Source organism: Hippocampus bargibanti, linkage group LG10 (genome assembly GCF_051943395.1).
Source record: "Hippocampus bargibanti isolate YZ-2025 linkage group LG10, ASM5194339v1, whole genome shotgun sequence".
Taxonomy (NCBI): domain Eukaryota; kingdom Metazoa; phylum Chordata; class Actinopteri; order Syngnathiformes; family Syngnathidae; genus Hippocampus; species Hippocampus bargibanti.
In genome coordinates this window covers 18,936,888-18,960,421 of record NC_142743.1, presented here as the reverse complement: position 1 = coordinate 18,960,421, position 23,534 = coordinate 18,936,888, and the positions used below count along the sequence as shown (strand labels likewise).

Sequence of the window (23,534 nt, the reverse complement as noted above, 5' to 3'; positions counted from 1 at the left end):
GCACCACCTGTCAGCTATCGATGATGTGGATGCCTTGCCTTGACAGCGTCAACATATATCCATATCCGCGCTGCATGTGACGGCTGTTTTCAAGGAAACGCCCCCTCCAAAAGAATTACCGTATTTTTCAAGTATAACGCGCACACATGTATAACGCGCAACCATGATTTTCAATTAAAAATCGGTATAAAATTCTGTTTCACTTTTTCTCGGCTCAGACCAAGAATCGTGATAAAAATCTTTTCTTGGGCAATGTAAACACTGAATCAAAACTGTGGATATTGGTCATTGTGCAAAACAGCATCTATAACACCTAACTTAACTCATGTTATAGTGAGGACAAGGCGTGGAAAGGAAATGAAGCATATCTAAAGAAATTGTACTAAAAAAAAAAATCATTTTTTTATTATTATTCCTCTGCCTCGATGCTTTTCCAAATTGTGCCACAAGAAGTCCAAAATGACACAATAGTGTTACCTGAACTGTACTGCACCAATCCAGCCTCAAAATAAATATAACATATCATCATGGTTAAGACTCTGGCAATCTAATCCAGGTTCTGGATGGCGTTTGGAATATTACCATTTTCATAGGTTCTTCGGCAGCCCCCCCCCCCCCCCACCTCCCATTATGTCAACAAATCTGACGTGAACCAATGTCACTGAAGATAATTGGATGTATACCTAGGCCTGATGCCGCTTCCATGGCTACACCCACAAGTTGATTTCTATGCCACAATACGGCACGGGCACAAATGATTGGATGGGTGAGGGGGGGGGGTCTGCCTCAGTGTAGGAATGTGCACTATTGTCACGGTGCCCTGAAGACAAGTGGCCTGGCTGGCAATTTATCCCATACAGTGTGCGTTGTAAATCTTTTGTGTGTTGCTTCCCAGGCAAAAAAAGTGCAGAATGCAGACTGTGTAGCCTGAGAGCAATAGGTCACCCCTACATCAGTCTGACATTCTATGGTCCATTTAAAGTCCTCTGAGGCAATGTTCGACTCGTCACAATATTTATTTTTGAAATCATTTTTTGTTTTAATCATTTTTATTTGACGATGGAGCATATTTTTATGATTATTATGATGAAAATGGCTTCAGACATGTTTTTTTTTATTTCTCATAATTGACTGTGCTCGAGAAGCATTTGTGGCTTCTTGCAAATAGCATGAAAACAATATATATTTATGTCTGTTAGCTTCTATTGTTCTGACTGACGACTGGCCTGATACCTGGCCTGATTGCCAATTGGGCAATCAGGCCAGTCGTCAGTCAGTACAATAGAAGCTATCAGTGGAGCTGCAGGGAGTAGTCCTCTGCTCCCCCCAACCTGAGAGCAGGGCCCTATCATAGCAGTGTCCGGCACCACCATGTCTGGACAGAAGGGATATATATATATATATATATATAGGGCCTAAACTACCAGTAAGACTTTAGTTCGCTGAGGAAGCATCTTGGATAAGAAGCGAAACGTCCGACACCTTCAAAGAAGTACAGATGACGGCTGAAGAAACCTTTTCATCGAATATATATTTATACTTGTGTAAATGCCAAGAGATGAGAATGTATTTGAAAGCTACTAACAACATTTAAATGTTTTTTTGGGATTGTATTTACATTTGCTTTGTACCATCATTAATGTCACCACAGTGTCCACTGTGTGGGGATAAGCAACTGTACTAATTTTATCAAACAGAACTAAAACATTACCATATTGATACCAAAGCTTTAACACAATTCATTGTTTAGTTTTGTTCTTTTGACTTCAAGATCATGTATTTTGTTTTTCTAATTTCTCCACTGCGAGAATAATAAAGGTAAATTCAATCCAATCCAATTCAAAATGCTATCATATAAACACTGCACTACGAGCTGATTGCAAAGAAAAACCACAAAGATGATGTTGTTGCATACAGAAGGTGGAGTGAGGCCATTTGAATATTTAAAAACAAATAATGGGATCTTAAAAATAATGTTAAAAGGTATAGGGAGCCAATAAACGGATGCCAGAGTAGGAGTTATGTTCTCCTTCTTATGACTACCAGTCAAGAGGGAGGCAGCAGCATTCTGGACCAACTGGAAATGCTTAATGGAGGATCGGTTGACTCCAAAGTAAAGTGCATTACAGTAATCCCGGATGTGACAAAGGCATGCATTACAGTTTCCAAGTTCTCATGAGAAAGTGGAGGTTTTACTTTAGCCAGCTCTCTAAGATGAAAGAAGTTCAATTAAAAAAATAATAAAAAACTACAAGGATTTAAATGGGGTCTCGTAAAATTGGTCCAAAACAAACAATATCAAACAAAAAGCACACCTTTATAAGACCTTCTTTAAGAATGTAATTTGATCAGTAGTCATTAATGGATTTGTGTGTCTATATCTGGCTTTTTGACTTTTGCAACATGATCTCTCAGCAATCAGAATCAATTAGGAGGAAATGACAATTCCTCATTAAAAACATATCCCTTTAAAAATGAGTTTCTCCCTCCAGAATACTTCAAAGCTCAGGGCTCCTTTTCCTCCATGTTAGACATTCTACGCCCGTCAATAAATTGGTTCTGGGAGAGCTTCGGCTTTGAGCGGACCACTGCCGTTTCCGCATGGATGCCCTCAAACGCTCCAAGGATGCGCCCAGAAAGTCGATGCGCCCAAAACCACCCCGAAAATCCACCGCCGCTGACCTCGTCTATATGCTCCGGCGTTTGGATTCCTCACTGCCTGGCGGCGAGACACTACATTCTGATCCGATGTGAACTTTCTAATGCTCCCGTCTAATCAACTGCACGCGCCCTGCTACCCTCATGAGACTAGACGGCATGGAAGGAGGCAGCAAGGAGGATAAGGGACTGAGATAAAGAATATGAGAGCTGCTGAAAGAGAGAGAGAGAGAGAGAGAGAGAGAGAGAGAGAGAGAGAGAGAGAGAGAGAGAGAGATGAAGGAGATACAGAGGTCGGGAAGGAAATAGGCTGAGGAAAATTGAGATGGAAGTGTCGGATAAAACAGTGACAGAGGGAAAGAGGTTGTTCGGATGGATGCAGTTGGTGGGGGAGGGAGTGCCAAAAGCGATCTGAATCAACCAATTGCATTTCTGGACCCTCCCATAATTAGACACAAATTTACAAGGTAACACCTGAGGAGCATTTGATGGAAAAAAATAAGACCGCTAGTAAGTAATCAATCCATATTGAACCGGTTGTTTTAAAGACAGATTTATTGATTCTGCTGTTTTAACTGATTGCATTAGATGTGGCATATCATTACCAAACTCTGGAAATGTTACATATCATTGGTATTTGTGTTTTTAATAAAATAAGAAATATCCCCAATACTGTTTTTCTTGCTTTTTAGAGTTCAAGTTTAGTCCATTTTTCACAATGTTATACACAACTTTAGTTCGCTGACAAAGCTCTTCAGATTAGGAGTGAAACGTCCATCACCATCAAAGAAGTACAGATGTTGGATTGAAAAATAAATCCTCTGTAGCATCTAGATCCAGGTAATTGGTACCCTCAAAATAAATTTTTAAATGAAATGCAAGAAGATCTCCACTCGCAGGTCATGTTCAGTTGGCTCCCAGGGATGGACTTTTCCAGAACGTGCATTGTGTGTGTAAAGTCTCGTTATATCGATATTCAAGGGAGTCCGAAAAAATATCGATATAAACGGGACTATCGATATATCCGACCCTGTTTGCATGTAATTTTCTCCGTGCGTGCATAGAAATAGTATCGATATAACCGGGACTATCGATATATCCGATATCGATATAACGAGACTTTACTGTATTTGAATTATGGTACACATGTTTAGTCATAAAGATCAGTTTCTGTAAAAAGCAAGCCAATATTGATTTAATATTTTTTAAATAATACTGGTGTTAATAGTGAGCATCAAAGACTCACTAAAAGTCTATTGTGGTGAAAAATATCTCAGCAGAAACACATACAGTATTTTTTTAATTATTTTGATGAATGTGTGGAAAATGAGCTCATTTTAGCTGTTCAAACACATTTTAGATTATAACATTTCAATGAGACTAATGAAGTCAAATACTGTGATTCACGAATTTATTCGGGAATTGAAAATATAACGTAGAGCGCCATTCCCAATTTTTGTTTTTTCATGTTTGGATGCCGATTAAGTGCTGGCCATGTTTTTTCCCTTCAACAAGGGGGCAGCATTTTCCTGTTTTTCACGTTAGCACACTGTTCCAGCTTCAGCTGTTGTTAAAGTGATATATAAACCAATATGTATGTATTTGCATTGTATTTTGGACAGCCGCCCTCATTTCAATCTCATATAACTCCAGACACATATCATTTAGGAATTAACTCTTTTTTTCTGTGAAAGAAGGGAGTCTAAGTTTTTTTTTACGCTGCATTAAATGATTATGTAGTCCTAAAACTGTGGGTCCTGGAATTCTGGTAACAATGACAAAAACCCTGGCACTGGAGTGGCCACATTTTTGCATGTCTGGCAGTGAATGAGTTAAGTGTTTGGTTTGTCATTTCTGATGTTCAGATAAGTGCTCGAAAATGTTTCTGTGTTGGGACTGACATGTCATCAAGATGTAGTCTGTGAGTCTTTCCCTTAGAAAACATGGAGAAAATCCCTCCATTGCTCGGGTAAAAATAAGATTGTTCAATTCTTCCGCATTTGCCACACGCATTCCTTTGTGCGCGTTAGGGGAGAGTTAATGGCTTACAAAACTGCCTCTGATACAATCAATTATGTCAACTTGAGACACAGTGAGGTTGATTCCAATGCCACAGCCATTGGTTTCTTCTCTTTGATTCATCTGTATTCTTTGTCACACACTCGCTCGTTCCCTTCTCTCCCTCTGTCGCTGGGCTCCGAACCCAGTCCTGTCACAGCGTATCCATCAAAGTTCTGCCTTAAAGCCACAGGCACGCCGAAATAAAGTTTGTGCGAGTGTGGATGTGTGTGTGTGGGGTGGAGGGGGGTTGTCCTGTACAGTCGGGAGAACAGCCACCTCAGCAGTGAGTGATGTCGCACTGAAGTGGAGGCAGACGAACAAGGCAGGAAATGACGCGCATGGCCTAGATTTAAATCCCAAGCAAAAGTCAAGCAAGACTTTTGGTCGTCTTGTTCTACCCGTCTCAGCACGATGGGATGCAGAGCTTTCAACCACTCTACTCCCAAACTCTGGAATTCACTTACACTCAACATCCGTAATATTGACTCCCTCCCTATTTTCACGTCCCACCTCAAAACCCATCTGTTTAAAATTGCTTTCAATGTCTAGTTCAATCTGCTATTTTATTATTTATCATTTTACTTATAGTTTTATTGTTGTGTGCTTTTTTTTATTGTTTTTATTGTAAAGTGTCCTTGGGTGTGTTTTGAAAGGCGCTTGAAATTAAATGTATTATTATTATTTTTTTTTAGCATTTTTTGTTGCCACCCTTATTTCCAATCATTTCTTTTCATAATTATGATCCTTCTGAAGAGCTGGGAATTGACACCATAGCAAAATAAAGTAATAAAATGGATGTTATTTAAAAAATTGGGAAAAGATGTTTACCAATGAGAGACTGCAAATGAGGTCAAGCGGAATATAAAAATGGAAGGTTGGAAATGGGGAAAGGTTAGCCTTAATTAATGTTGGAGTATTATTTTCCCTAAGCTTGTTGATGTGCAACTTTGTGACATTTTTCAAATAAGTTCAATGGATAATTAGAACCTACCAAAATTATGAGAGGACAAAGGAAAACAAATCAATTAGTCGGCCCTCAAGGAAAAGGACATATTTTGCATCCCCCCCCAACTCACCACAATGACTATAAATAGCATAATTTGTCTATGAAATACAGTAAAGTCTCGTTATATCGATATTCAAGGGAGTCCGAAAAAATATCGATATAACCGGGACTATCGATATATCCGACCCTGTTTGCATGTAATTTTCTCCGTGCGTGCATAGAAATAGTATCGATATAACCGGGACTATCGATATATCCGATATCGATATAACGAGACTTTACTGTAGTTGTAAGCCCCATCTCGGCATCACATTGTAGTCCTAAAAACTCATTCATTGCCATTCCCGAATATTCAGGAATTGAAAAAGCATGACGTGGAGCACCATTCACAGAATTTGTTCGGGTTTTGGTTTTTCTTGCAGGGGAATGCAGATCAAGCTCCGTCCGGTCAGACCTCTGGGGATGTTTTTCCCTCCCACGAGGAGGCAGCCAGCAGATGCTTATTGTACAGCCGCCCCCGCTTTCACTGCAGATAACTTTAGAACGAAATAATCTCAACATAAACTTTTTTTCTGATGGAAGAAGAGACTAACGTTTCTTACGCTGCATTGAATGTTTATGTAGTCCTAAAACTCAATCTTTTGTGGGTCCTGCAATTTCAGTGAAATTGACAAAAAACACTGTCACTGGAGTGGACACATATTTGCACATCATCTAGCAGTGTATGAGTTAAAGCCAACAAAAAATATTTATAAAGCTATTGTTTATCTTCCCATTGCACTCAGACAATGAACGTGCCACCTACTGTCGAATATGTGCAATTACACCTTATTCTAGTGCGGAAAAGGAAAAATAAAATATTGATCCTGTACACCCCCACAGGCACACAAACGCATACTATTTAAAAAGAGCCTATTCAGACTAACCATATTCATCATGCGCCCGCTGTGTTATCTTTACATTTATCTCTCTGCATATTATATGCCCTTTTTTTGTCATTCAGCTCACCGCCTCTGTCTTATGTGCCCTTCACTCCAGCTGTGCCTGATGCGGCGCAAAGAAGATTAAAAATGCCTGCTATCCTCAGGCTCCTTAAATGTATTGCTCTCCCATTTCCCGTGAACGAGCGATTTTAAGTGATTTTCAGCGATTTTAAGTTATAATAGCATAGATACAGATTGCACCGATTCAATTTGGAAATCAAATAATTTTTGCTTGAGAGATTCTGGCCACTTGCATTTCAAAGCAGGTAGGAACTGGGTAGATCAGGATATTGAAATATTCATTCAAAAAGGCCCTTTCCTGACTTGGGCCCGCTTCATAATTCAATAATGCACAAATACCAACGCTGATATAAAATATCCACTTCACATTGGATTGTCTAATCGCTGAGAAAACAGCATGAAAAATGTGGAGGAATCCACGTAGGAGAACTGCTTTCATTGTCTACATTGTTGACTTGACTCAGAAGTAAGAAATTCACCAGTGGGTGCTAGCAAAACATATTTCTATTTAGTGGAGTGACATTAAAACTACCTCTTTTGGAATCATTGTGACAGCCGCGCAGCTCGGCGCAACCGCCTGCGGAAAATGTCTCATGACAGATGTCCGCAGCGATATTGGGAATATTTGTCAGCAAACTCGTTTGTCAGATATTACATTTTCGCGTCTCTCCACGCAAATGAATGGAAAGCGAGGAAGCCATTTTCTTCAAAGAATACAGGGAGTGAGGCGACGCAGCAGCAGTTATTCAGATGTTTACCTGGAATATTATCGGGTAAAAATTGAGGCATTTATTGTCCCTGCAGAGCTGAGGTTGAGCTTAAGAGCACAGCTTGCGGGCATATCCCGGGATTGAGGTTCACGTTTCCATCACTGTCAAGGTGAGCGCTTTCAAATTGTATTCCCATGCGAGTAAACATACGTTTCGGGACTTTTATTTTTTTAGACAGTAATATTCAAGATTGTTCGATTGCATTTCTGTATCAATCAGCCCTTCGCAATGGCAAGGACACGTTATTATTTTCTGCACCGACCGCACAAACCGCTGCATATTTGATAAGCTGCATCCATCACTTTTCCCTAAATAGCGCAAAACTGATGATACAATGGGCTCCGCCAGGACGTACGGCTAGCGATTTGGAAGCAATCAGCGGAGACAGTAAAGGTAAACACGGACGCTAAATGTCAGCGCGGTGATTGCGCGGCTACAATATCACCTCGGGGCGCAAGACCCAAATAACTGAAATCAATAATTGAATCATTTCATATTCAAATCACGCCGGGGAGAGGTCTGGATCCTATTGCAGTCTCATATCTCCCCGTCTGCGGATATATTCCAATCAGCAAAGGGGCAGCCACATTGAAAATACTGTAATTTGAAGGAACAGATGGGGGAGATGGCTCTTCTGTAGGCGCATCTCTCATTATTTTATGGTTACTATATGCTTTGTATTGTGCTATAGGTGTAATACATCACAGTTTACACGCATGCATGTTAATGTGTTTTCATATCGCTTAGGGGCACCGATTTCCTTTCGCTGCTTTTCATTTTCTCTTCAAATGGGTTTTGGCAATAATAATTATAATAAGGACTGGGAAAGAAAGCCCACATATACAGGTCACCAGGTCAGAATGAAAGATAAATTAACAACAATAACATTGAATAATATCTTACAACATATATCCCGAATTCAATGCAAAAACATACATTTTGATTGTATTTACTTTTATTTCCAAACTTAACCAACACTGTTTGCTTTGTAAAGCTCACTCTCTTACGACCCACTACGCACTTTGACGATTGAGGCTTGCGAACGTGTCTATATTCAATGGCACAGGTGTACGACTGATGTGAATCACAACGCTCACAATATGGACTGCCCGGTCCTGAACTCTTAACTCGTATGTATTAGTGTGTTTACTAGTTTAAAACTTGCCCCCCCATACTTATCTGACCTTCTTCAAATGTCTATTCCCTCTCGTTCCCTCAGATCCTCTTCCTCCCTTCACCTTTGTGTGCCCCCCTGCCTGTCTCAGCACGATGGGGGACGTAGGTTTCAGCTGCTCTGCCCCCAAACTATGGAACTCACTTCCTTCCAACATTCGTATCATCGATTCTCTTCCCACCTTCAAATCTATTGCTTCCTATTTTTTTCTCTTTGAAACTCATACAAAGTAACTACCATGTTTTGTCAGCCACTGCTTTTTGCAACTAAGTTGTAGTTACGGTAAAATCTTTTGCAAATACAAATCATTCGTCACTGTCAAACTTGTCATTAGACAAAATGATGTTATGCCAGCAAATATGGCCAGTGCCGTAGCAGCCCAAAAATAAAGCATGAAGAATCTCCACCTTTGTGACCCACTGAAAAAGTTGGTTGTATGCAGTACCAGCATCCACAAGTTAGTGTCGAGCTCACTGGATGGTGACACGACTTTTTTTTCTCTTCCAGCCCAAATGAAAGAGAATTTCTGCGCAACTGTATGTATACACGATGTTTATCAATGTTTAATTGTGCAAGAATTTTGTGATGAAACTTTCATTCCTTGCTCCTCACATCTATTATGCAGGAAGTCGCTCAAGGCCTTCAACACTGATTGGCAGTCAGAATAAGTTCTGAAAAGATTCAATTTTTCGAAGACTCGATTGAAATAGGAGTCACACACCGACATGGCTTGTGCCAAGTGGATAGCCGCCAGATTTTTATCACAAAACATCAACTAAAGACCCTGACTTTTGCAGCCACTTTAGAGCTCATAGTAGGTGTTACTTTGTAGTCTCGACTCACGATCCTCCTTCAACTTCAAAATGGATATGACTTTACCCATTGATCATCGGAGCTCAAAGTGGAGCAACGCAAAAGGAGGAGAACAGCAAGTGAAACGTGGTAAACCGGCATCGTTTGTTTTGTTTGACACAGCCACTTCACAAATAAGATGGCATATGCTTCAAGGAATACAGTGATGCTAAATAGATGCCTTTGTTGACAAAAGCTATCTCTGAAGGCTATTTCCCTGTTGTCAAGTGTGCGCGCGTACACGCGTCTGTGGACACGCTGGTGATGGAGCACTGTGTTTCACACTCAAGTCACAGTGCACTGTAGTCGTGTTCAGAAGTCCTGTAAATGTGTTTGTGTGTGTGTGGGTGTGTGTGTTGTGTGGGTGTACGTGGGTGTGTGTGCTACACTAGGCCCTCGTCATGATCCTTAGAGTAAAATTAAGGGTCGACGAGGGACAGGCTGGTATATTTGGCACAGTCAACAGGATAATCAGAAGATGCAGTCAAGGATCATCCATTCGCGATGAACAAAACGAGGATCAACACAGGCTGGCACTGACTGTTATTAAATACGGTTCTTGTTTTAATTTGTTGATTGTCTAAAATTGACGATTTCTGAAAGTGTGTTAAGAGAGGAACAAATCTGTCACAAAATTAGATTACATTAGATTAACCTTTATTAGTCTCACAGTGGAGAAATGAATAATACAGTTTATGTGTTCATTCATGTATTATTTAGCTAGTTAGTTAGTTAGCTAGTTAGCTAGCAACTTAACAGTTTTGAACTGTGTATGTGTATATTTCGGTTGCAATTAGATAGATAGCTAGTTAGTTAGTTATTTAGTGAGTTAGTTCGTTAGTAAATTAGCTAGTTACCAAATTAGCTAGTTAGGTCATTATATAGTTAGGTAGTTAGCCAATTATTTGTCATGATTCTTTTGAATCAATGTGATTTTTACCACATACTTGTATTTAATTGCAACTGACATACACTCACACACAGTTCAAAAATGTTTGATTCGTCCAATATTTTTTTAATTAGTTTTTTTGTTTGTTTTGTTTTTGGTTCTAAATGGTAGGGTCCTTGAAATGTGAATACAGGGAACATGTTTTGTTTTATCGGTAATAAAATAATGTGTAATTTCACATACGCTAAGGTAGTTGGCAGTGGTGCTCCATTTGAAAGTGTGTATTAAAGTATCAACAACTTTTTTTTCTGGGGGGGATTGAGGGGATGGGTGGAGGGAGTGGTCTGTGTGTGTGTGCGTGTGTGTGTGTGTGTGTGTGTGTGTGTGTGTGTGTGTGTGTGTGTGTGTGTGTGTGTGTGTGTGTGTGTGTGTGTGTGTGTGTTTTTTTTTTCGGGGCTTTGGATAATATAAAAAACTAAATAAATAAACATTCTTTGGTTTTAGAGCTCCTTTACATTATAATGCTGCTCAACATTGGAACACATTCTAATGATGTTCCATGGTGCATAGTCCTCCATACTAATTCTGTTAAGAGTAAACCACTCTGAGGCCATTGTTTGTTTCAGCTGCAAAACAATGAAACAATTAAACAGAAATACAAAGAGGTTCTTAGTTATTGTTCTTTTAAGGGTGGATTCAAAAGCTAAAAGAGCATGATTGCATGCTGCCAAGTCACGAGTCCTATTTAAGCCGGCTCATTGACCAACAGAAAAAAAGAAAAGAACTGTTGCATGAATGGCTACGGGCGAGGGTGGGGGCGTAGGGGGTAGCTCAAGAGGAAGGAAAAGGTTGGATAGCTTTTGCACATTGAACACAATCGCACCTGGGCACTGCTCAGAAAAGCCCTCGCACTGCTGACCACCAAGATGTTCAGCTGGAACAACTAAAGGTTAAGTGCTGAGAGGTCAAAGCCCTGATGGTAGTTGTTGAGGGATTTCAAGGGCCAAGATTTTCACAGCCACTGTAGTAGTCGGATACCAAAGCATGACCTTTCAGTCCCAAGCTCATTTCCTGTGAGCTGATATGTGACTGCAAGTCAATACAAATCCAAAGGGGATTTGGGGAGATGGGAAACTCAGATGCCAAGTCTGTTAGATTACAGAACAGCCAATACTGTAGTAACGTTGTTGACAATGCGGCATAGTTCGCAAACAGAAGTTGATCAAACAAGTTCTCATCACTGATTTATCAGCCATTTCTTTACTGCCTATTATTGAGGTGATGTGGCGTGATTGTTTTTTTTTCCTGCAGGAAATAAGGAACTAGAAATAATCTTATCTTGTCATGTCTCGTCACCCCATCCTCCTTGACAGACTTTCCTCCATCGGGATCACCGACACGCCCCTACGCTGGTTCCACTCATCTCTCTGGCCACTCTCAGTTCATCCAAATTAACTCATTCACTTCACAGTCCTCTCCCGTATCTTATGGTGTCCCCCAAGGCTCTGTCATGGGACCCCTCTTCTTTATTGAGGAGGGGTCCATTTTTTTGTACACAGCACTATGCTCATAGCCACACTAGAAATTACATTTGGTATACACTTTCATTGCTTTGAGAATGACACCCTCTCTATCTCTCCTATCCTATCCTAACTATCTCTCCAGCAAACCAGACGCCTCTCTTCCACCTTCTTCCCTTTCACTCTGCCCCTCTGAAATTAAATTCTGGTTTACCCACAACTTCCTTAAACTTAACAGCGAAAAAACTGAAATTCTCCTTGTTGGTACCAAATCCACCTTATGTAAAGATAACAGTTTCTCTCTCACTATTGACAATTCGACCGTTTCTCCCTCCCATCAGGTCAAGAGCCTGGGTGTCATCCTTGACAGCACACTCTCTTTCCACTCCCATATAAATAACGATCTGCATACTTCCACCTACGCAATATCAGTCGTCTTCGCCCGTCTCTCACCCCTCACACCACTGCTATCCTTGTTCATAGTCTTGTCACCTCCCGGATTGACTATTGCAATTCACTTCTCCTTTTTTTCTCTGAGAAACATCTTCACAAACTTCAACTAGTCCAGAATTCTTCAGCCCAGATCATCACCAGCGCAGAAAATGACAGTGATTGAGGCTATTCGTAGTTCAGTCACTTTCCAAATCGGGGTGAATGGTATTGTTACAAAACAGTGAAAAATGAGAGTGTCAAAAAAATGTTTGGGGGAAACTGGGAATCGTGAGATGTAACTTATATAACATGCTCGGCCAATAAAGACAATTCTGATTCTCTTAAAGGAAATAAGGCACTGTATGTCATCCATTCCTTCATGGAAATATTAGCAACCATAAGCCCGTTCAGTGGTAAAAAATACAAAGAAAATGCCAAATAAACCTTGTTTGTTGCTTTCGTATCTGATAGCGGCAGCTGCAACCCCTGTGTTGAATTCTGAATCCTTTGACCTTGTGGTTGACTGGTGGTTCCACAAAAAACCAAATCAATCATAAGAATTGCTTGCTAGTTGTGGATAGAGAGAAAGACAAGCATCTATTGATTGACTGACTGATTGACTCCTGTTTTGCCTGGTACACTCGCTTCTAACTTTCCACCGCATTACAGTGTCTATCAGGTTTCGTCTTTCGGAGACATCTGCTTTGTGTCCTGTGCCCTTAGTTTGTTTGTGCGCATATCCGAATGCGTGCATGCGCGCGTGCGTTAGCACATATGTGCACACGAGGGAAGATGCCTGATTTTAATTGTGCTAGCCCATCTGGTGATTCTTGAGAGCAGGCTTGCATCTTACAGAAACAAACAATACAGCCCCACAACACACACACACATACACGGACACACACACACTCCACAAGTCCTTTCCTCCAAGCCTTCAACTTGGACCCCACGCAATCTGTACCATTCCTCCAGCAGCTGGAAGGACAGCATTGACTGGCACGGTTTCCAATATGGACCCGATTGTTTCAGGACAAAGGCCTCTCCACTCAAGACAAAGGTCATATTGTTGAACAATAAGCTTGTATTAATGGAGACTGATGGAGGAAGAGCCAAAAAAACATTTACACGTGTTTGAGCGAGAATCAGTAAAATGGTTGTAAGGGCTGATAGCGCTGGCCCTTGAATTATAATAGCGTACAAATGCTAATATACAACGGACTCACCCAGGTAATTAGAAAGCGTTATAAGTACAAAGTAGAGCACCACGGCAAGCCACAGTCATAAAAAATGTTAATTGATTCCTGGTGGACAGTCTCAGTCCAATACTGAAGATGATCTGTTCATAGCAGAATGTATGATGAATGGTTGGGGCCCATTTTTGTACAAATGCTCAGGGCCACACTAAAAATGTAAATGCAACCGTTTATTAATATTTTATTTGTTCCTCTTATTTTTTATTTCTGTATTTTTTTTTTTTGCGTTTTTATGTGTGTTTTTTTTATCTTTGTTTATCTATCTATCTATCGATCTATCTATCTATCTATCTATCTATCTATCTATCTATCTATCTATCTATCTATCTATCTATCTATCTATCTATCTATCCCTTTCTTTCTGTATTTATTTATTTACTTATTCATTCATTCATTCATTCATTCATTCATTCATTCATTCATGTATTTCTTTTTTCTTTTGTGAGTTCATTATTTTGTGGCTTTTGAGAGCGGGTATTATGTGACTATTCTAAAAAAATGACCATCTTTCTTTTAAGATGCACAATCAATCATAGTCGCATAAATTATTTAACTGGATAAAACTGATAAGTGTTTAAATGTGGGCTGTGACTGTGAATGTATCAAATGATTTTTTTTGCAACTGTGCATGCCCTACGGGAAGCACATGCCCTGCCTCACATCCCAACATGACGAGTGATATGTCCCTTTTCCTGTTGTTCTTTCTGTGCTTCATTGTTTTGGTGAAATGAAGCATTTGTACCACGGAATTAGATTTCAAAAGAAGCATTCCGATTCATGTGAGAGCCAGGAAGGGAAACATTAGGGGTGACGGGAAGTTCATTAAGGCATATGCCAACACATACCCACATGTATACAAAGTATAAGGTACACTAGCATCATAAGCCACAATGAAATATTTTTTACAAATATGGTTTGGTTTTGAATGACATTGATAGAAATACCACTTTAAGAATATTAACGATGTTACTTGTACTCTGAAGATTTTCCTTGACTTGTTTAGCTACATTTGAGAGGCAGATATAGATAGCGGCACACATAATCTTTGTTTTCATTCCCCTGTCTGAAAATAAATTGTGCAAGTGTCCCTACTGAATCATTTTGGCAGTGTAAATCATGTTATTCTGTTGTAAAAATTAAAAACATCTTTCAAAAATCGAATTACAACTTGGAAAATGAGATGCGTTCATCTTTTATAATGTGACAACTTGTGAAACCTGTTTTGAGTTGCAAGAACTCTAGTGACCTTGAACAAAAAAAAAAAACGACTAAATAAAATTAACTTTTGGGTGATATATATTTTTTAATTTATCAAAGATGCGACATATTTCTCCTTTTAGTACAAAAACATGTTAATAAGGACGTTAAGGCTTCCTGCCGATACCCAAGAGCTGCGTCCTCTCCCACCGTCAATAAATTGAATGTACAATTCATCAGGCCGACTCTAGAAGACAGTATTTCTAATTAAAAAGACGCTCATAAATCCGACATTTTACAGGCCTAGCTCAGCTTGTAAATGCACTGTAAATAAGTTGCACTGAGTGGCTTCATGGACAGATGAAGGCCCGCTTTTGCGCTTTAAGTCCTCTTGACGCCATCAAGCCCCAACGGGCTGACTGAAATGAAACCGAGAGCGAAGCTCCTTTGTGTTTTGTAACATTTGCACTGGGCCAATGTGGACATGTGAATGCAACGCAACGATGCTTCCGTTCCCGCCATGTGGTCATATTTAGAATGTGGCCTGCACTTGAGATGTGGTAATTTCAAACCCATCATAACAACATCTGCAAACAAGTGCCTCAAACATCTGTCACCAATTATGATATAGACCGAGTTACTTCTAAAAAACTTAACAACTAATGAAAATTTATTGCCTGGCTGTGTGTGCTCCACATGGTGCAGCTTCTGTGCTGTTTTGTTTGTTGGATTTCCTCAACTTGATCTGTTCTTATTTTACTTGTTTATTTAGCAAAAGTTGCAATGACTCGATGGTGAGGTCGAAGCAATTATCATTTCCAAGTGGCAACATGGAAAATGCAGACCGTTCAATTGTATGTAACACTCTCTGCACAATGCATGCTATTTTGTGGACTCCCACATCACACTGTCACATCTCATTGCATTACCAGTCTGAGGGGGCACATTTGTCGGGCCAATTAGTGCACTTTCTGGCACAGATGGAGCCCAGAGATCCCCAGAGAGAACAATGGGTCAAATTTAGGTCCTTAAAAAATATCATCATGCATTTCCAGTTGCTTTTCCAAAAAAAAAACAAAAAAAGCACACCAGGTGCGTGGGTATATTTTTGTAAAATGCCCTTAGCCTGTATTGTGAGTCATCTTCTCGATGGAGTTAAATATGACAATGGATGGACTGTGTTCAGCCCGCTGTCACAAAGAATGAGATTTTGCATTATTTCCATGGATAAAATTAGACAATGTATGGGAACCTCAATTTCAATGTTGTTGAAGTGGTGGTGTAAACATTCAAATTCAATCAAATCTTCATTGAGCATAAATGCCTATTTGTTACTTTTTACAGCAGTGACTCTTTGACCCTGCTCTCAGGATGAATGATGAAAAAAATTAATTTGAGATGCTTCTGTGACTCAAATTAACATCTTTATTAAAATATTTTTGTCATAGTTTGCTAAAATTACAAGTGTTGGAAGTGTTTTATTTGTTTCGATATTTCAATATCACAATGGGTAATTTACTTTAAAGTATATGACTAGAACCATTTTATAAACTCCAAAATCTTTTCAGTCCTACACACTTTTGCAAAACTCAATGAAAACAGCCTTTATGCTAAACAGAAGACATGCGTTGAAAGGATTTCAAAACATTCAGATTTGTTGATTTAGCCAACAGTTAATCAATGTTTTTGGGTGGTGAAGGTTTGTTGGACCACTTGAAAAAGCTATTTTAATATTGATGACATTTTAAATAATCCTACCGAGCATAGTGTGTCATTAGCCATACAATGATTTTGTGGAATTTTGAACACAATAGAATGGCACAACAATTAGCCAAAGCTTTCTTTTTTGTTTGTTTGTTTCTGTCCATGTGAAAAAAATAACAGAATAACAATAATTCTCTTTGAATGAATGACAAAATAATATAACTTAACTAAACCCCAGTGGCTCATTAAAAAAAGCTTTTTCAATGGGACATGGCTGTTGTGATGCTGCGGTAAGTCCTGTTAGCAATTGTTAGGGCTTCGTCCAATGATCACTCTGCTGCTACAGTAATTAGTCCATAAAGCGGCGCTTAGACTTCCTTATGATTTCCCATTACACTCTTCAGACAACCTACTGTCATATTCCTACCTGTTATAGCGCACTTTGCTTTGTCAAAGTGATATGAATAGCCGGGGAATCACATCTCACTGGCAGCTGGACATCCAAGTCCTGCAGAGACACACAAAGCGAGAGAGAGAGAGAACAACGATAAAGCAAAGAGATAGAGGGAGGCAGTGGAGGTTATTGGAGCTCACTGAAGTTAAGATCAAGTCATTTTTCACAACAGAGACAGAAAGTCGTAATGTGAAGTGAATATGGTGTGCACTGCGAGAATAATGGCCCACTCCAGATTGTTTGAATAGGCATAAGCCACTCAAAGACAAGAACCAAGAGGCCATTTTCACTCCCAATTGCTTGTTTAGGGGTTGCGGCGATGTGTGTGCACAAGGTCCTTGTGAGCCTGTGTTTCTTGCCATATAGGAACACTCCTTGAGTGACATGTATCAAATGTCCAGGATGGCGTAATGGTGCTATCGCTAAACTGATGCTTTATCTTTTGCCATGACAACTGAGTTAAAATGTGGGCAATTTCTCAAACACCAGGGTCCATTTTTCTGGTTAGTCAAAAGAAAGAAACACAAACAGGAGCGAAACGGAGGTTTGCTGGTAAATGCGAACAAGATAGCAGGGTACAATGCGCCAACTAAATTGCTGATTGCACTTAAAAAGCATGACTCAAAAAACATTACAGTTATTCCGGTGCTAAAAAAATCTTCAGGACCGGAATGTGTTACGATCACACCTTCAAATGAAAACAACGTAGCAAACATAGATATGCTCAACCAAATATGCATCCATTAAAGCAATGGTGTAATCAGATTAGATTTTTTATGCCATCTGAAGTGTTGAGGCGATCACAACGCCTCACTTGGTGTCGATGCCATCGCCAATTTTACTGCACTTATGGCTGCATACTGCATCACACAATGTAAAGAGGAAATGGCTACCAAGGCATTACAGCGGAAAATGGATTAACTTACATGCAGGCTGTAGCTGACAGGTCAGATGGCTTTTATAGCACATGGCAAAGTCACTTCACGGTGGACCGAGAACACCTCTTGCAATTTAACTGCGTTGATTTGGTCCGCGGCAGTTTGCGTACACGTCTGACCATTCTGAATTGCACCGGGTGGGAAATGAACTTGAGTTCGAACAAAATAAATGGGTGCTTGTGTGAATAAAATCACTCTGTGTCACTGTTTTCCATCACAATGTGTATCCCATTTGTTCAAGGCGAGTTCCGCTCTGCTGCTCAGCCTAGATGGTTAAACTTATGTATACTCATCTCGCCAAGGTCAACCTCAAAGTGACTATGTCTTAAATGGAAAGATGCAATGTGCGCTCACGTTGTTGTTTAGTGCAACGACCGATGGAGCAGCGGAATAAGCACCTTTCCTTTTGGCCTTGGCTTTGTCGCGCTACATTTTTTTTTGCCCAGCGTTGCATGCCAAACTGACACACAAAGATGAGGAATTGCAATTCAGGAATTGTGTTTGGTACAAATGTTGATGTTGAGCCAGAATTCAAAAATAAATTGTTTGACGATACTCTACACCGCAGACTATCTATCATAGCAATCGTAGAAACCTCAGAGAGGAATCTGATTGCACTATTAGGGTCTGCTTTGAAGCTCTGATTTGGAGGCAACGCCATGGCATCTCTGAAGGAAGGTAGTATAACATAAATTTAAACAAATGCCTGTCTCAGCATTTTAAGAATGTGAAGTTATGCAAATCTAAATTGACTTAATATTATCATACATGTTAAGTTTCAGAAATCATAGATCGGGAGATTTTCGTACTCGCGACTTTGCGGTGCGTGTCAAAATAATGTGAGCATTACAAAAGTGTAAATTAAAAGTAAAGAAAACACAAAATGATTTCATTGTGTATTTATACATTCAATTAGTATAAAAATGTATTTTGTTTTTTACCTTTTCTTTTGTTTCACCTTACAAATGTCTGTATTGTGTCAATAGTTGCTTTATAAAGTGAGTATTGTGAAATCGTGAGACTTAACATGGACCGTATTTATTCGAGTATAACGCGCACAGTTGTATAACGCGCACCCCTAATTTTAAATTAAAAATCTATATAAAATTGTCTTTCTCTTTTTCTCGGATCAGACCAAGCATGTAAACACTGAATGACAATGTAAAAACTGAATCGGAACTCTAGATATTGGTAAGTGTGCAAAACAGCAATGCTTAACTCATGTTTCAGTGTGGGCGAGACGAGGAAAGGAAATGAAGCGTAGCTAAAGAAATGGTAATCAATAATAAAAAAAAAAAAGGAATGCGTGTTATCCGGGGCTGTCCTAGAATCGAAACTGAAGGGCGAGAATAGCCATGGAAATGCTGCCCCTCCTGGAAGTTATAAAGCATTAACTATGCATTTTTTCCCCAGGCCTCATTTATAACAAGCACCCACTCTTTGAGTTTTTTTTTAGGTAGAACATTTTGCACATTGTTCTTAAATAAATACAGTATATATTATTTTGCAGAGAAACAAGAAGCATTAAATGTCTTTTTCTAGCAGTGTGTTTAAGGAAATGTTTGCTTTAAAGCAGCGGTGTCAAAGTCATTTTTTGCCGCAGGTCACATTGGTTTCCTCTCGTATCCTCTCATGGTTTCCTCTCGAGAGCTGTTATGAATTTGGGGAAGCCATTAGAATGTTTAATCCCCTCCCCATATTACATGTAGAGCACACAACAAATTAATGAATAACTAGTTTTCAAATCTGAAGTCAAGAATAATGACTGTTATTGTGGTTTACATTACAAAAATATGAAATTTTGGTTAGGATTTTAGCAAGCATCATGGAATTTCACAAGTTTGATTTGCTTTCGCGGGCCGAAAAACATGACGTGATGGGCCAGATTTGCCCCCCGGGCCTTCATTTTGACACCTGTGCTTTAAAGGATTTCAGAGTCACTCATGCAGGATGTACCCCGCCTACTGCCTAAAGTCAGCTGGGATAGGCTCCAGCACGCTCGTAAGTCTTGTGGTGATAATGTGGTTCAGATAATGGATGGGTGGATGCATTGTGTTTTTATTCACATTTCACACAAAATCCCTCGAGGTAGCATGGTGGTTGACCAGTTAGCACGATGGCTGAACAGTGCAGAGGTGCAAATTTTGATTACGGCCTTTCTGCATGGAGTTCTGCATGTTCTCCCAGTGTCTGTGTGGGTTTTATCCAAGTACTCTGGTTTACGCACACATTCAAAAAGACATGCGTGATAGGTTAAGGGAACACTCTAAATTGTCCCCAGGTGTGATAGAGAGCGCTGATGGTACTTGTGTGCCGTGCTATTGGCTGAAAACCAGTTCAGGGTGTGCCCCGCCTGCTGCCTGAAGGCAGCTGGGATAAACTAAAACATGCCCCACAACTCTTGTGAGGATGAGCAGATTAAAAAATGGATAGATGGATAGATGATATCCCTTCCCAACCTCACTGGAAATGAGGTTTGCACAATTAATCTTTGGAAATGTTTGTTTGAATTGATGAAATTTGGAGAAAACATAATTCATTGCAATTTAATACTGCATATACCCGCCCATTTTTTGAAATGTGCACTAATCAGACTTGCTTCAGCAGTTCCTCACTTCCTCAGTCATTACTTTTTTTGTCAATCGACCTTCTCAAACCATCATTCAACAGACGGCAAGTCAATTAACTCATTCACTGCCAGACAAATGCAAAAATGTGTCCACTCCAGTGCCAGGGTTTTTTGTCATTGTCATTTGAATTCCAGGACCCACAGAATATTGAGTTTTAGGACTACATAAACATTAAATGCAGCGCAAGAAAGCTTAGATTCTCTTCTTTAATCAGAAAAAAGGTAATTCCTAAATTATATGGGTATGGAGTTATATGAGCTTGAAATGAGGTTGGCTGTCCAAAATACAGTGCAAAACATACATATGGGTTTATATAGTGCTTTAACAACAGCTGAATCTGGAAAAAGCGCTAACGTGGAAAAATGGAAATGCTGCCCTCTTGTGGAAGGGAAAACATTGGCCAACGCTTTATCGGCACCCAAACAAGACAAAACAAAACCCGAACGAATTCGGGAATGGCGCTCTACGTCATATTTTCAATTCCAGAATACATTTGTGAATGTCAGTGAGAGAGTTAAGACACGTTTTCAATGATCATCCAAAAAGCAGGCAAAAACCAAGATTCACTTACTAAGATTACTTACTGCATAACGGCACATACTTCCAACAGCAACTGTATCATTTGCCGGTGTATCAGGACTGCATATTGAGTGATAACAATGTGATTTTCTGCCATGACAATATGTCGTCCTGTTTCTCGCAAAAATAATTTTAATGGACAAATGCAAATGCTGATCTCTCACCATTAACAGACTGGAGCACTCACATGAATATCCACGGCCACGACCTCCACGGAGTGTTGCAGCGGGGCTGTGCAGTAATTGTGTCTATTAGGCAGTACAAGAGGCCATGAGCAATACCTTTATGGTTGAGTGGCCAGAGATTGCAACAAAGGATGCCTTTGTTTGCACCGCGTTTGTGCAAATGCACACGTACTCCGGAGTATACATGTACTGCATGCGCCATGTTTGTGCGCATGAACTTGATGTTGGATAAATTGCCTGGAGCAACAGATCAGCAAAAGAAATAAGGAAGGCGTGAAGCCCCACACCCCCTCCCCAAACTCCTTCCTCCCTCAGCACCCACCCATGCAGCATCTTAATTCCTGTCTGCCTTGTCTCAGAACACAGAATGCATTATTCACACTGAGCTGGTCAACAATGCTGGGATCAATGAATGACGAACGGAGGAACAGAGGTGCAAAAAAAAACTGATCTAAATGCGTAGCTGTGAAAGAAACAGGTTGGTACAAGGCATGAAATGAGATTTTTCATTAGGCTTCATTTGCATGATGGGAGGGGGGTCTCAAATGACTATATTAAAGCTTCAGCTATTGCAAAACTTCATGCATACATAAACTCGCATGATTCGCTCTCAAAAGGGAAACAAAGCATTTATTTGTTCAAATTATATAAAAAAAAAGAAATCCAAATGCTTGCCACTGTTTCCCAACTTTTTGTCATCTACATGACCAACACTGACTGCCAATGGAGGACATGGTTTGTCCTCTATCTGTGCCCATCGCATGGCAGATGGGTTTACAGACCGTCTGTTTGCCACCGCACACTTGTGGTCAATATAGCTCAACTTTAAAAACAATTTATTTTTTCCATAACAGCAACCTTGCCCTAACCTTAACATTCATGTACACTTACTGTAGAAAGAAAGATTAAAACATACATTTCTCCAGAGTTTCTCAATAAGAAATCTAAAGGTCAGTTTCTTTAATCAAACCAATGTGAGGATGATACATCGTCTCAATTTTCCCATTGGTCCCATTTGCTTTCCCAAAGGTCAAATTCCTGCGGTCTAGAAAAAGTAAACAAGTCATAGGGTTGAACATGTTCTTCGATTACTGGCCAGACAGCAAGTGTGCGTGGGTAGAAGGGGGGGGACAAAACAAACTGTTTTTATTTATCAGGAGAAAAAAATGTTATGGAACCTTGGTTCAAGTGACTACGCTGTGATTTTTCACTCTTAAATGGCAACAATCTTAAGTAAGATTCCCATATTTTCTGGAATATAAGGCGCACCTTCAACAAAACCTGCACCGCATAATAAGGGACACCTTCAATGAATGACATATTTTTAAATGTTTTCCATACATAAGGATTATGAGGCCCATGGTCACCTTTAAAAAAAAAAAATATTTTAGGTACACCTTATAATGCAGAAAGTACGGTACTTTAAAACACAAATAATATACTCGAGTGACTGTTTCACATATGTCGCTCTTTATACTGTAATTATGTTTTCGACAATGGATTGGCGCGAGGCATTAAAATAATACTTGGGGTGTCAATTACCAATGTATGCATTCCTTAAATGGGTGTGGTCCTATTTACTGTGATGCCACAACTTTCCCCCTCCGAGACTCAAAGCGATCCGATACGCTAAGAATAAGCAATATGGATGAGTAATGTGGAGATGTGGTCTAGCCAAGCGTAAAATTAAAGATGTGTCCGTGTGTCCCACATAAATATGTGAAAGTGAGAAAGAGCAGGGGCGGGAGGTCTGTGATTAAACTAAAAAGACTTGATTTGTCCAGTGATTGTGAGTCAGTGAACTGTAATCAACTGCACTCAGCTCCAACACAATGAGACTTTTCAGTGAATGCGACCCCCTCCCCACACATACACACACTCAAATCAATCCGACTGTGCCAATAAACTATACACAGATAACGATATAGCAACAAACCTTTTCGTGAATTTATGAATTCATAAGGCATGAGGAAAAAAAAAATACTTGTACAGCTTTTGGAGAATAATATGCTTCTAACTTACCAAAGAGACAAGACATTATTCACAGTGAATCTCTAATTGGAATCCTAATCCCATATTTCATTTTCCCTGAATTCATACTCAATGCAGCACCAGAAGCTACCATGTCCTTTCAAAGACCGAGATATAAATGTCGACTTAAGTCGAATCAAAGTACGTTTTGGCATTTTGCACGGTGTACATGATTGACATGAAATTAACAATCAATA

General features: G+C 39.7%; 1 protein-coding gene across 1 annotated transcript in view; it reads right to left on the bottom strand.

The window, feature by feature from the left end:
- Positions 1-23,534, bottom strand: part of adgrl3.1 (adhesion G protein-coupled receptor L3.1) — a 174,270-nt gene that overhangs the window by 139,041 nt on the left and 11,695 nt on the right. Inside the window, exon 2 of the mRNA XM_089005759.1 lies at positions 16,948-17,028. The gene's annotated coding sequence lies outside the window, so the exon portion shown is untranslated. The remainder of the gene's footprint in view (positions 1-16,947; positions 17,029-23,534) is intronic.